This window comes from Grammomys surdaster, unplaced genomic scaffold, assembly GCF_004785775.1.
Source record: "Grammomys surdaster isolate TR1022 unplaced genomic scaffold, NIH_TR_1.0 266, whole genome shotgun sequence".
Lineage (NCBI taxonomy): Eukaryota > Metazoa > Chordata > Mammalia > Rodentia > Muridae > Grammomys > Grammomys surdaster.
Genome location: NW_021604707.1, coordinates 354,348 through 368,028, shown reverse-complemented (window position 1 = coordinate 368,028; position 13,681 = coordinate 354,348).

The window sequence follows — 13,681 nt, the reverse complement described above, 5'->3', positions numbered from 1 at the left end:
TGCAGTGTTCAAAATTCAGTCAGCTTATTTCTCCATCCTATTCAAGAGTCTCCTTCTCATGAAAATAAGCTCACTAAACTTCCAAGTGGGAACCACTTTCCATATGTTCTTGGTACTGCCTCACCCATATATGAAACTTTTATTCATTTGTTAATAAATATTTGGGCACATAGTATGTGCCAGACACTGAATTAAAGGACGGTGATTGCACATATGGCTACACGATTTGCCTAAAAGTAGGTTTTGTCTATACGCACATTAGCTTCCTTTTGGGCTAGGTGCTGGCTAGAATCCTTGAAGCTATTTCCTTTGTGGCTCCCTGAATTTAAAAAGATATTAGGAGGTGATTCAAAAGAAAGGAATGGTTAAAAGGCTAGCTAACTTTCTTGAGGAATTCTCAAGCACCCCATTAGCTCTCTTCTACCAGCAAGAAACACCATGAGGTACAGCTCTCATCTAGAAAGGAGACCTCTTTCAATATTGGCAGATTTTTCTCCCAACTCTATGAAGCATAAATGAGAAGTTCTAGTTGGGAATGGACAGACAAGACCTCAATGTGGATCCTGCTATACCTGTAATATCAACCCAATGACCTACCCCTGTGCTGGCCCGTTTGGTCTGCAGAGTAAGGAATTCTCTGGAAGAAATCCATAGCCTCTGCAACTTTGCTTGAAGAGAATGGATTTTCTCAAATCTTCCCAAGAATAACTCTTATGGTTTATGACTCTCCCCCCTCTCAGAGGTTGGAAATAACAGGGTTAATGCCTAACCTTAGAAGGGCACATTAGCACTCTGTTAACTGATTGCCTGCAGAGGAACAGAGAGAAATTCCTGCTAGATTCCCTGCTCTGGTCCACCCTGGCTCTGCTTTCTGTCCCAGGCTCCTTCCAGCCACACAAACATACACAGTGTCACCATGGCGATGCTGGGACAGTGGCAAGGAAGTGAAGAAAGCATGAGGCAAAAATCTCTCCTCTGATTCTTTGTTAGGTGGGAAAGGAAGCCTATAACAACAGTGTTGGAAACACCCCATTTTTATCCTCTGATTTTCACAGAACAGCTACATGGATTAAATGTGTAGTTGTGCTCTCTCTTCTCCTTTGTTGGTCAATAGAAGCTAAACTATGAAAAACCTGAAGAAAGTACTCAAACATGAGCTGAGCCTTGTGCCCCAAAGACAATTAATTTGTCATGTGTGGTAGTAGCATAGACAGATGATCTGGGCTGACCACACCTGATTATTAAATTCCCATATTGTTTCCTGATTTCTTGATATTAGCCATTGTCTTTCTAGCTGTCATCTCATGGTGGACCTCCTGTTGGAGTCATTGTGGCAGATTGCCAGTGAATTTCTCTTTAACCCTTCTCTGGTTATGGTTGTATCACACGGAATCTACTGTTTTCCCCCTTGAGTGAACTGGATTTGAAAAGAATGTTAAGCAGAGACAAAGCTAATGGGAGGTACTAGGGAGAGGCATGAGGTGGAGATCATCAGCAGAGCTCATATCTGCTGTGCCATAGAGAGTATGCCCCTAATACCAACTCTGACCACTTGGTAAAGCCTCCAGCTGCTGTGCTGATGAAAGCCTTTCAGCTGAACCTGGCTCTAAAATGAAGCATATTAGTAGTCATTTACCTCTGACTAAGCCATAAGAGAGATCCTCATTTCCAGAGATAGAAGTGTTACCTGTGTAAAGGCACCCTGTATTTCTAGGAAAGCCTACTCTACCATAAAAGCCCAGAGTTCTCTGGATTTCTTCAGTCTTACCTTGACTTGGAACAGACCAGCTTGAGCTCCTGCCTCTCAAGTCACCCTTCCTGATGGATACAGCTCCTTTCTTGCCTTAGAGGGCAGGGCACAATTCTCTGCTCCCACATCCTGAGTCCAAGGTCTTTTCTCCTTCTTCCTTTAGTCACTTTCTCTAGATACCCAAACTCAGGGCCATCTCCTTCATGAGTTTTGCAGACAGTTCCACCCATAGTAGTCTCTTGGCACTTTTCTCTGTAGTCTGGACATTTCAGATTGGACAGAATGCAAATCCCTCTCTGGCTTCTTGGTCTTCCTGGACTCAGAGTTTCAGGACAGAGACTGTTCTGCCCTGACTACACCACCATGGGCAGGAACAAACTTGGTTACCTTACTATAGGGATAGCATCTCTTCGCTGCCTGCCTACTGTACTTACTGTCCACTGCTGTCTTGGCCATAGAACCATAGCAGTGGTGCCTAAGCTTCACCTTTCCAGTTTACCATAAATCTATGTGTTAACGATTAAATGTAATGGCATAGTTGGACAGAATTTACTAGCCAATTGAAAAAGACAAAGATGCTTTGTAACTGTTTACTTGTATGTGGCATGTCTGTTCATTTCCTCAACAGTGTCTTCCAAACAATAAAAGCTCTTGTTTTGGATGAAGCCTATTGCACCTTTTCTCTTTGGATAGGCTATGCCTTTTGCATCACAGCCAAGGAACATGCAAAATCCACAGTCACAAATATTTTTCTCCAGTATTTTCTACTAGAAGTAACAGTTTTTAATCCTACAATTTCATTTAGAGTTAATTTACATAATGTATACAGTAAGGGTCAAAACTTAATTTCCTTTTTCCTTTTGCATAGGTATCTTTGATTATTCATTGAGTGTTCATTGAATTATTATTTCTGGGTGTTAGAATGACTCAGGCTTTAATCTAGCATCAGAAACCTCTAGTGATGGCTGTGGTAGATTTTAGAACCATGTGAACACCTTTGATAGACTTCTGTGTAAATGAGTGTATGACTCGAAGTGGAAGGTTTGAAGTGGAACTGATGTATGATGACTTTCACGAGATTCTAGAAGGGAGTTGTTCCTCATGATTGTTAAGGGTGATCACCCTAATATAACATGGCTATCTTCATCTCATCGAACAAAGGCATCTACAGAACAGGATTAAGGAATATAAAAGACTGCATGTGAAGTGTTTTGGAGTTCCTGGGAAGAAAAGAATATGATTTGTTGTCCTAGGCCTCGGTCCCTTGGACTGATCCTTGTGGGTAGAGGGTAAGAAGGCACTGAATCAATGACACAGATTTGGAGAACCAGATGAGAAGCAGAAGTAGACTCCTTTATTGCAGTAATAAGAGTGCTTTTCTACCCTCTGCCCATGTCCCCTTGATCTGTCATGACTTATCCTGTGCAGCTGGCACCAACTGGGCAGCTGCCCTGGTCACATGCTCTGTCTTTGTTCATCTCCAGGTGTTAGGCAGGTTCTGGAGTTGGTAAATGGGAAAGCGCTTGCCCATTCATGGGCCATTGCAGACCGCTAGTCAGAACATGCTGTCTCACTCCTCCTACATATCCACCTTTTTTCATTTAAAAGTTGGCAGCTCAGTGGGAGCCAGAGTTCTGACTTTGTTGACCCTACCTCAGAGGACAACCAGCACAGGGAACCCTGCATGTCTTAGGTTGCCTTGGTTCTGGAGGTCTTACTTGTCATTTACTGCTGGTTCTAGAAGGTTAGCCTCCCTGGAGAGCATGCCTGGGTCAGGTAGGTCAGTAAATTGAAAGGCCTTTCTTATCTCTGAGAACCATGCCTGTATAACCTTGGGAGGAAGGCCCTGTTCATGGAGTCCAGGGCCATCGACACTTGGAGCATAATCTTATTGATGGAATGCTGGTGGGACATATGTTGCATAAGACCCTTAAGGAGAATGATTACTAACAATAGAACACCCTCTAACATTGCAAAAGTGACCATCCAAGAGGGATCAAAGAGCCTTTTAAGATTGCCCCATACTTAAAGCTCAAAGGACATAGCTGGAGATCAGGTGAAGTTCAACTTATGTATTTATTCCATGAGGATTATAGAATAATTGAGGAACTTGGTGGACCATGTCATCTTGATATAATGGGCCAACTTCAGCCTCTCTGATGTGGAATTTTGCACCTGGTAGAGGGTCAGGCAGAAAGAACTAAACCTAGGGTCACAGGCAAGAAAAGACATGTCCTGCACCATCTCAAGTTCTCCTGACAGCAACGATTCTTTAGGGGGTACTACTATACACACTCATTATTCTTGGTATTAAATTCTTAGTATTAAAGCCAATGAAATATAATATTAAATCTGATATGAGGTATCTTCAACATTCAAAGCAACTTTATGGTTGTATTGGAGCTTGTTCTTCTGGGCGAGCATGTTTTACATGGAAACCATTTAATGAGGGAAAGAGAGTACTGTTGAGCAAGTTGCTTCAGCTACTCTTAGTGTTTTCATCTGAAAACAGAGAACATTTGCATCAATCAATGTTCTGGACATAAGGCTTGGATTAAGATAAGTCAAGTCCCTTGTATTGTGTTTATAACCTAATATGAGAAAGTTACTATATAGATTTAATTAGATAAACACACGTGTCAGTATAGTTGGCAGAGTTGACATTCAATAGATAGTTAATTAGTTAATTTAGTTAGCTATTACTAAACATTTCAAGTGTCACAAGCTCCCTAAGAAAGCCACTTCCTTTCTACAAAGATAGCATGGGCATTGTGCTGGCTATATGGCCCTGAAGGCCTCCAATAATCAATTTATTTCCCAGAATTCCACCTTAACCTACCATCAAATTGTAAAGTGGAAGCCTTGTTCTGAACTCCACTTACCATCCTAAGCAAGATCCAATTGACTCTTGCTTCTCAGCTGGGGCCTCTTGAAGGCCTGCAGGGTGCTATTCTCTACCAACTCCCTGTGTTCTGAGTTTCTTCTTCATGCTTTTCTGGTTTATGAGCCTAAGCCACTGTCTGTGTTTTGACTTGCCTCTGGCCTGTAACTTGGCTCCCTGACCTCTCCTGTGGGTTTCCCTGGATTGCCTTGCCCCCTCATTCCCTTTTAAGCTGTCAGTGACAGTTTCTGCCAACACTCCCATGAATACCTTAGAGCACAAAGTGTGTCCCATGCATCTGTGTCATCCTAGCACATTTTGAAATAACAGGACTCATAGGTGGGAGAAAATCCCTTGGCTTCAAAGTTTTGCCAACCTTGCTTTGCCCTCCTCACATGTATTGGAAAGAAAAGGGCTATCATCTGCAGTGGTATATACTAAGGCATATATTTAGGGAGAGGAAGAAATAAGAATTGTACATGTGCTGAATGCTGAAATCATGTCTCCCTTTCTATTGTCAGATCTCAACAGTACTCTTAATATTTTTTTCTGACATGTGGGAGTTTCATCCCCTAAACTCCCCAAACCAGAGGAGGTTATGTTTGTAAACTGAGAATAAAAGCTTAAGATAGTCTTTTTCTTTATAGCAAGCCAATTTCAAAAGTCTCTATCTCTTCTTTAGTGTAGACTTTTTTTTTTCTAAAAAAAAAGGACTATAAAGAAAAAAAACTGGAGATAATTAAGAACTAGGTAATAATTATAGGGTACTCAGACACAAAGTAGTTTTCATATACCAGTTTACTTAAGCTTCAAAGATAAGCCTATGAAATATATATTATTATAATACATTTGATTACAATTGAAGGAGCCAAGATACCCAGAGGTTAAGTTTGATACAATAAGGGGTCAGGGAGCTGGGAGCTGAGAGCTGGGGAACAAACCCCAATAATTCTGCTGCTGTGCCACCATCAAGTGCTGTTGGGAGCTGACTCCTAGCAGAAAGGGGCTATCATTTTTGCAGCCATCTCGAGCCATATACCCTCACAAGAGACTTGTTTTCAACAGCCTGCAACAGCCAAGCACACGCTGATAAACATCTTGTTTTTCTCACATATCTTGTTTTGCTGTTTAGTGCCACCAGCAGCTAGGCGCACGTGGTCTCCACACTGCTAGCTAGGCTCACGTGATAGCCACACTGCAAGGCACATGACATAGTGCCTTCAGCTGTGCTTGCCCATGAGGGCAAGGCACATGGTAAAGGGTATAAATACCCAGGATTTCCTTTCAATAAAAGAGAGACTTGATCAGACCCTCTATCTTGTCTCCATTCTTTGAGTCTCTCGCCCCTCCATCCCTACTCTCTCTCTTGCTAGACCCTGACCCACGGACTGGAGCAGCAGAATGGGCCGTTACAAAGTGGCCCCCGAACACGGGGCAGCTTGGGCTGGTTACAAAGTGCCATGTATGATCTACTTTCAGCTCAGTACCTTACTCAGGAGAAACACAATTTTATAACCCCATGTCAAGAGCAACTATTTAATACCAATGTACATTGCACACACATTTTGTTGTCAGAAACTGTTACCAGGGGCAGCAATGGAATCCAATGTATGGCAGTATGTGCCAGGCTGTGATTTTTTTTTTTTCTGTTGCAGCAGGGCAGGAGGAGTACTTGCTTTCTCTCTTCCGTTGGAAGTTGGGCTGCCACCTTCTGGCTTTCTTCAAGAGGAACCTCTGTATATCAGCCTGGGAGGCCTTCTCCTTGATCAGATTATCTCAGTCCAAGTGAACTTCATCCTCAGATTTCTAAGGCAAGGTGCATGTGAATGATCAGTAAGCTAAAGATCAGGAGTAAGGCAAGTGTAGCTCAGCCCTACCCTCTCCTATGCTCTTTCCGTCAATCTGATACATTCTCAGGCTTCACTGCAGCAAAATGGTAGAGGTAGCTCATGTCCATGTCTATGCTATGTACCTGGTCTAGCATTCCCATGGCTGGGTGGTTAAGCGTGTTGAATTTCAGAGTTCAGTGGGAGAAAGCGATCCTTGCTATATATCTAAGCTATGTTTTCCAACAACTGTATCCATAATAAAGTTGGTAGTTTGATCTACTGTTTCCAGTTGATTCTAAACAGAGAGAAAGAGAAAGGGTGTTAGTGATTGTTACTCCCACCTTGAACTGCTTTATTTCCCATTATTGATGTTGGCCAAACTGACCAGGAGATATTATTCAAAAACATGTAACAGAATATGTCCAGATAAAAATGATGAAATACAAATATAAACACACAAAAAGTTTTAAATCATACATGGACACAAAGCAAGTCTCAACAGATACAAGAAAATTGAAATAACACTCTAGATCCTATCTGACCATTATGGATTAAATCTGGATAGCAACAACAACGGAACAGAAAGCTTACAAACTTACAGAAACTGAAAAACTCTCTACTGAAAAAAATGGATCAATACAGAAATTAGAAAAGGAATTGAAATATTCTAACACTGAATGAAAATAGAAACACAACATATTTATGGGACACAATGAAGACAGTTGTAAGAGGCAAGTTTATAGTAACAGTGACTACCTTTAAAAAAGGGGGAGATATCTCATGTTAATAACCTGACAGCACGTCTGAAAGCTCCAGAACAAGAAGAATAAATAGCATTCAAAAGTAGTATATAGCAAGGAATAACCAATCAAACTCAGGGATAAAAATCAACAATATATAAACCTCAGTAAAAAAATCAATTAAACAAAGAGTTGGTTCTTTAAGAAAATAAACAAGATTAGCAAAAACCTTAGCCAAATTTACTAAAGAGTGGAGAGAGAGGATCCAAATGAACAAAACTGGAGACAAAGGGGGACATAACGACAGAACCTGAGGATACTCAAAAAAAAAAAAATCATAGGACATACTCTAAAAACGTCCACTTCACCAAATTAGAAAATCTAAATGAAATGGATCTTTTCTATAGCCCCTAGTTAAAATAATAGAAGTAATAATTAAAAGTCTTATAATGAAAAGAGTCCAGGCCAAGATGGTTTTAGCATATAACTCTACCAGGCCTTCAAAGAAGAGCTAAAACCAATATTCCCCAAGTTATTACACAAAATAAAACAGAAAGAACATTGCCCAATTCTTTTGAGGAGGCCATCGTTACTCTGATCCCTAAACCACACAGAGATCTAACCAAGAGAATTACAGACTAACCTCATGTATGAACATAGATACAAAAATCCCCAATAAAATATTTGTAAACTAAACTCAAGAACACATAAAAAACGACCACCACCATGGTCAAGTAGGTTGGAATAGAAGCCAAAATCCTTCCTATGAGGAAAATCCTGTATTTGGAATACCCACAGCTGATATTTCACTGGTTGTGATATGCTGTGAGATTTCCTTCTAAGACCAGAAATGATACATAAGTGACGAATTTTACTACTTCCATTCAACATAGTATTGAAAGTTCTAGTTTAGAGATAAGGCAAGACAATGAAATAAAGACAATCCTGTTAGGAAGGGAGAAGTATCATTATCTCTGCTTCATGTAATAGGATCTTACATGCAGAAAGTGCTGAAAAACACCTCCACATCTCCACACACTGTTCTGTTAAAACTGATCAGTGAATTAAACAAACTTACAGAATGTGAATCAACTCGTAAGATGAGAAGCATTTCTATTTTCTAAAAATTAACAACTTAAAAGGAGAATTATGAAAACAATTCTATGTACAATGATATAAATTCTAGATAAAATGAAAGAAATGATAGATAGACAGATAGATGATAGATAGATAAATGTAAAATGTATAGGAATAAAGTTAATCAAAGAGGTCAAAGATTTATACAGTGAAAACTTTCACATGTGTGGTCAACTGATTTTCAACAAGGATGCTTGCAAAAAACATCAGATTGTTGGTAGGGCAGGGCAAATAGTCCTGGGAAAATAGTTCTCAAATATTCTTTTTTTTTGTCGTCTTTTTTTTTTTATTGGATGTTTTATTTACATTTCCTATGTTGTCCCCTTACCCCATCCCCCACCCACCCAGGAACCCCCAATCCCCTTACCCCTCCTCCTTCTTCTCTGTGGATGTAACCTCTATCTACCCCCACCCATTCCCACCTCCCCACCCTCAAAATTCCCACCCCCTGGGGCATCCAGCCTTCATGCGGTCAAGGTTCTCTTCTTCCATCTATGCCCAGCAGGGCCCTCCACTCTTACATATTCAACTGAAGCGCTGGATCCCTCCCTAAGTGCTCCCAGGCTGGTGGTTTAGACCCTGGGAGCTGTGGTTGGTTGGTATTGTTGCTCTCCTCATAGTGCCGCAAATCCTTTCAGCTCTCCTTCAGTCTTCACTCTAACTCCTCTATTGAGAACCCCATGATCTAATACAGCTACAGAGTGAGGTTGGGCCAATAGGTGGCATTATATCTGAATATGAATTCAAAATAGAAACCTGAATTTAAGACCAGACTATAAAGCTCTTAGAGGAAAACAGAAGGAAGCTCATGACATTGGATTTTGCATTGGTTTCTTGGATACAGAAGATGAAGTATAGTCCACAAAATAAATACACCTATTCCAACAAGGCCATACCCCCTAATCCCTCCTAAGTAGTACTACCTCCCTGATGATTAAGCATTCAAACAGATGATCCCATGAGGGTCATTCTTACACAATCCACCACACCTGGCCATCTTACAATGGCATCAAGGTGTTTGGAATAGGTGTATTTTATGTTTCATTAAAAGTGATAACTTTTGTGGTATCCGGAAAATGGAAAAAATGGGAGAAATCATGTATCTGATAAGGAATTATTACTTAGGATATAAAAAGAGTTCCAACATTAATTCAATTCATAAACATGAATCTTTCTTGGATTGAAAAGATGATATATAAATAGCCAATAAACACCTAAGACAACTGAATACATCATCACTTGTTAAAAAATGTAAACAAATGAAGTTCCATTTCATATGCTCTATTTAAAACATGAAAAAGTACCAGCACCATGGAAGACCTGAGACACTGAAACAAGCATGTGTTGCTGTCAGAAATAAAACATAAAAATTTAAATCCATAGTAAAAATCCTCAAAAGGTAATCAAAATAATTAAAATACAGATATAGATCTATATTGCAAGTGGACACAGATTTTATTTTGTGTGTTCTAAGAAACAGCGTAGCATGTTATACCATCAAAATTCTTTTGGATGACTCTATTTTGTGATCAATGGCATTTGATGCCATTGTAAGATGGCCAGGTGTGGTGGATTGAGTAAGAAAGGCCCTCATGGGATCATCTGTTTGAATGCTTAATCATCAGGGAGGTAGTACTACTTAGGAGGGATTAGGGGGTGTGGCCTTGTTGGAATAGATGTGGTCTTGTTGAAGAAGTGTGTCACAGGAGTTATGGTTTGAGGTTTCAAGGGCCCAACCCAGGTCCAGGGGCTCTCTGTCTTCCTGCTGCCTGTGGATCCAGATATGAAACTCTCCGGTACTTCCAGTACTATGCCTGCCTCTGTGTCACCATGCTTCTTGCCATGATGGCAATGAACTAAACTTCTAAACCTGTAAGCAAGCCCCAATTAAATGCTTTCTTTTATAAGAGTTTATAAGAGTTGCCATGGTCATGGTGTCTCTTCACAGTAGCAGAACACTGACTAAGACACCAGGTGAGCTTTGTGGCTTATATTCAGGATAATTCTGTAATTTCCTCTACTTCCTCTTAGCTGTTATATATGTGACTATAATATACCAATATTTACTGAAAACACATGTATACATTTAAGTTTTGCAAGTTGGAATGTGGACAGAGTTTCATGTCTTTAACAGGACAATGATTTGTTTTCATTTCCCTATGAAAACTCCTCTAATTGGTGATCTGTCTTAGAGTCAGTGGAGTATCTAGATGCAAAAACTACAGTAACAAACCTAAACCATGAATGAAGTGTGAGGATCATGACATGCTAATACAGGACAGAATTAATTAAGGAAAATCTTATAATAAAGACTGATTAGTGCAGTGTTTGGGGTTGATTAGAATGTGTCAACACAAATCCTAAAACAGGAGGAAAATTCATGTTTTAAGTAAAGACAATAGACAAATAGCTTGACTTGAAATAAATGCTACTCAGCATCCTAGTGTGTCCTTCAGGTCCAACACAGGTGAAAGTGTGGAGGTGTCTTGGGAGATGTGGACAGGGGATGCAGTGAATCTCAATGTGTTTCTTTGTTTTGGGTGTGAGAATATCTTCCATAGGCAATGGTCATGATGAGTCAGAGGAAAAGTATTAGATTCTTATTCTGATGCCTTCCATCATCAAATAAGAGAATTGGGACTTAGAGAGACAAAATTACTTTCCCATAGCTGTGACTCCAGTGTGGGTCTCTCTAGTTTGACCCTAGTACTTTGGACTGAAGAGTTAGAGCAGCCTGCACCCTGGGCCAGATAATTTTCTGGAACTTTTCTCTGGAAAGCTTGGCAAGGTTTGGGTTGTGTTTTAGTCAGGGAGGTGCTTTCTTAAACTTTCATGCACGGATTAATTCTCTAGACCCATCCCAATGGAGGCTCTCAAGGGGATCTAAGGCTTCCTGTGCTACTCACAAGCATGATAGATATATGTATCTTTTATGTCTTGATAGAATTGGCTGATACAAATGTCGAATATGAGATGACCAGAGCTGGACAGTGTTTCAAAAATAATCTCAGAAGACCGGAATAATGTGCCAAAATCAATAAGATGAAATTCATCTGTGTAAAATATCAAATCTTTACTTGAAGCAAAGAAATAAAAGAAAGAAAGAAAATTTTATATAGATGCAAGCTAATAAGGACCTGGTTTGAAAGGACTTTAATTTGGTTGGCTGTGGCACTGCGTGAGGGTATCCTGGGTCATGGTTGAGCAGGTGCCTAGAACCTCGAGACTCTGCGTGAGTACCAGCAGGAGTTTGGCGCCCCCCAGAATCCAAGGTCCTAAAAAGCAGTCATGTCTTCATAAAATTACATTGTTCAGTCACATAGGCCAGACTATAGGCCTCAGGCCTTAGGGATTTACATACTAATGAAGGCCAGAGGGCAGAGCAAATTAAGCATGCCTCCCCCAGACCCTCCCCCAATCCTCCCCCTTTCTCCCTCCCTATATAACTCGGGACTGCCCTGAGTTCTGGGGGGTACACCTAGATCCATCTACCATCCGCCAAGACAATAAACCTTTCTGGAACCAAGGACTTCCTCGTGTCATTGGGGCCTGCCGCTGCCAAAGCCTCCAGGCCGCTGGAACCATAAGATTCCTCCCGAATGTGGGACCCACTGCAGCGTGGAAGCCCCTCTGGGGCCCCACCGCTGTGGTGGCCTCTAAATTTTCCCCACAGTTGGCTATACATTTAAGACAACTGAAATATAAGATAAAGAGTAAATAGACCTTGTATTTATTCTTATATTACATTGAAAGCAATGTGCTGTTCTGAGTAGCAGAAATGATTTTTTGAGTGGGGGATACAGTATCCCTCACCCAAAAAGCATATCAATTAATTTTAAATTGACATCGATAACCCAAGCATTATAGTCAAAAAGTAGCAATGGTTAGGTTTTATTCTGTGTGTCCACATATTGTGGTGTGCATGCATGTGTGTAGGTTCACTTGTACTTGTGTACTTGTTCACATACAGTTCAGAGGCTGACATCTGATATCTTCCTTCTTGACTACTCTCTACTTTAAATGTTGAGACAGGACCTCCCACTTGAACCCATTCTTGAACTTGGATAGTCTAGGGGTCAGTTTGTTCTAGGGATTCCCTGTCTCCGTCTCCCAAGTGCTCAGACTACAGACAGGCTTCCACCCCTGGACAGAATTGAATTTGGTTCTCTAGTTCTGAACTTCATTCTTCATGATTACATGGCATGAAGTTTACCCACTGAGCTATTTCCCAAGCTCTGAAAAAAAGTAATCTCAACATTACTAATAGTTGTAAGTATTCATTGATACTGAAAAAAATCTTATAAATGATGCATGGTTCTGGAAACTTAAGGTAGTTGAAGAAGGGCCTTTTGACTAGTTGTTACATAACCATCCTATGCCTGACTGGAGGGTCAGAATCTCCTACTGGCAGATGGAAGTATAGAATCATAGGAATATTGCCTGTCCCATCCCATCTGTCCCTTTCTAAACCAATATGTCATGCTGCCTCTTCAACTTTGTTGCAAGCATCTCACGTGTTTGGGAAGTTTTAGAGTTCAAATGGGACCTGAGGCCCAATATCCTTTTCTTTCAGACTTCTCCAGTCTATCCAGGGTTTCGATTCTCTTGCTACATGACTGGATACCATAGAATAAGACTTGGACCAGAACTGAATTTCTAAAGGAAAGAGTGCACAGAGTCATTGTCAGCACTGTCTGGATGTCTTTGGTCTGAGGCTTTTTGTAATCCTCCAATGTCTGAGCTGAGCACACATGACATTTTCAGAATTTAGAGATTTACTTTCCACCTTAAGCAAATCCATTGTCCCCCGAGAACCCTCAAACATCATCTTTGACACTCAACTGCCATGGAGCAGCATCCTGTCTCTCCCCACAAGCAGTTACACTTGATTTTTGTCATTGCTATGGAAAGATTTTATTCCATAATTTAGGGAGAATGAGAACCATAATGGCTAAATAATAAAAGAGACAAGCAATGTGCAGTAGAAAAGGAAAATATTCATGGAGCTAAGATGCACTAGAGTTAGCTAAAGTGAGATGTTGCAATTGCCCCCCACATCCTACCATATCAAATTATGAGTTGACTTATAAATGCGACCTTTCCCTAGAACCAACATTTGTTTCAAAGACCTCAAAGACCATATTCTTTAAAGCTAACCCATAATCAGTCAGATGCTGCTGCACAGGAATTCATGGGTAAATGTCTGAAGATGACAGAATTTAAAAACTGAGCTGGTTTGTGTATGAGGTGTGGACTTTAGGAATGTAAAGGATCCGGGAAATTCTCTTGAAGCTGGGGAGCTCAATGGACTTGTGTTAAGGCTCTTGGTGAAGGTTCCTGAATG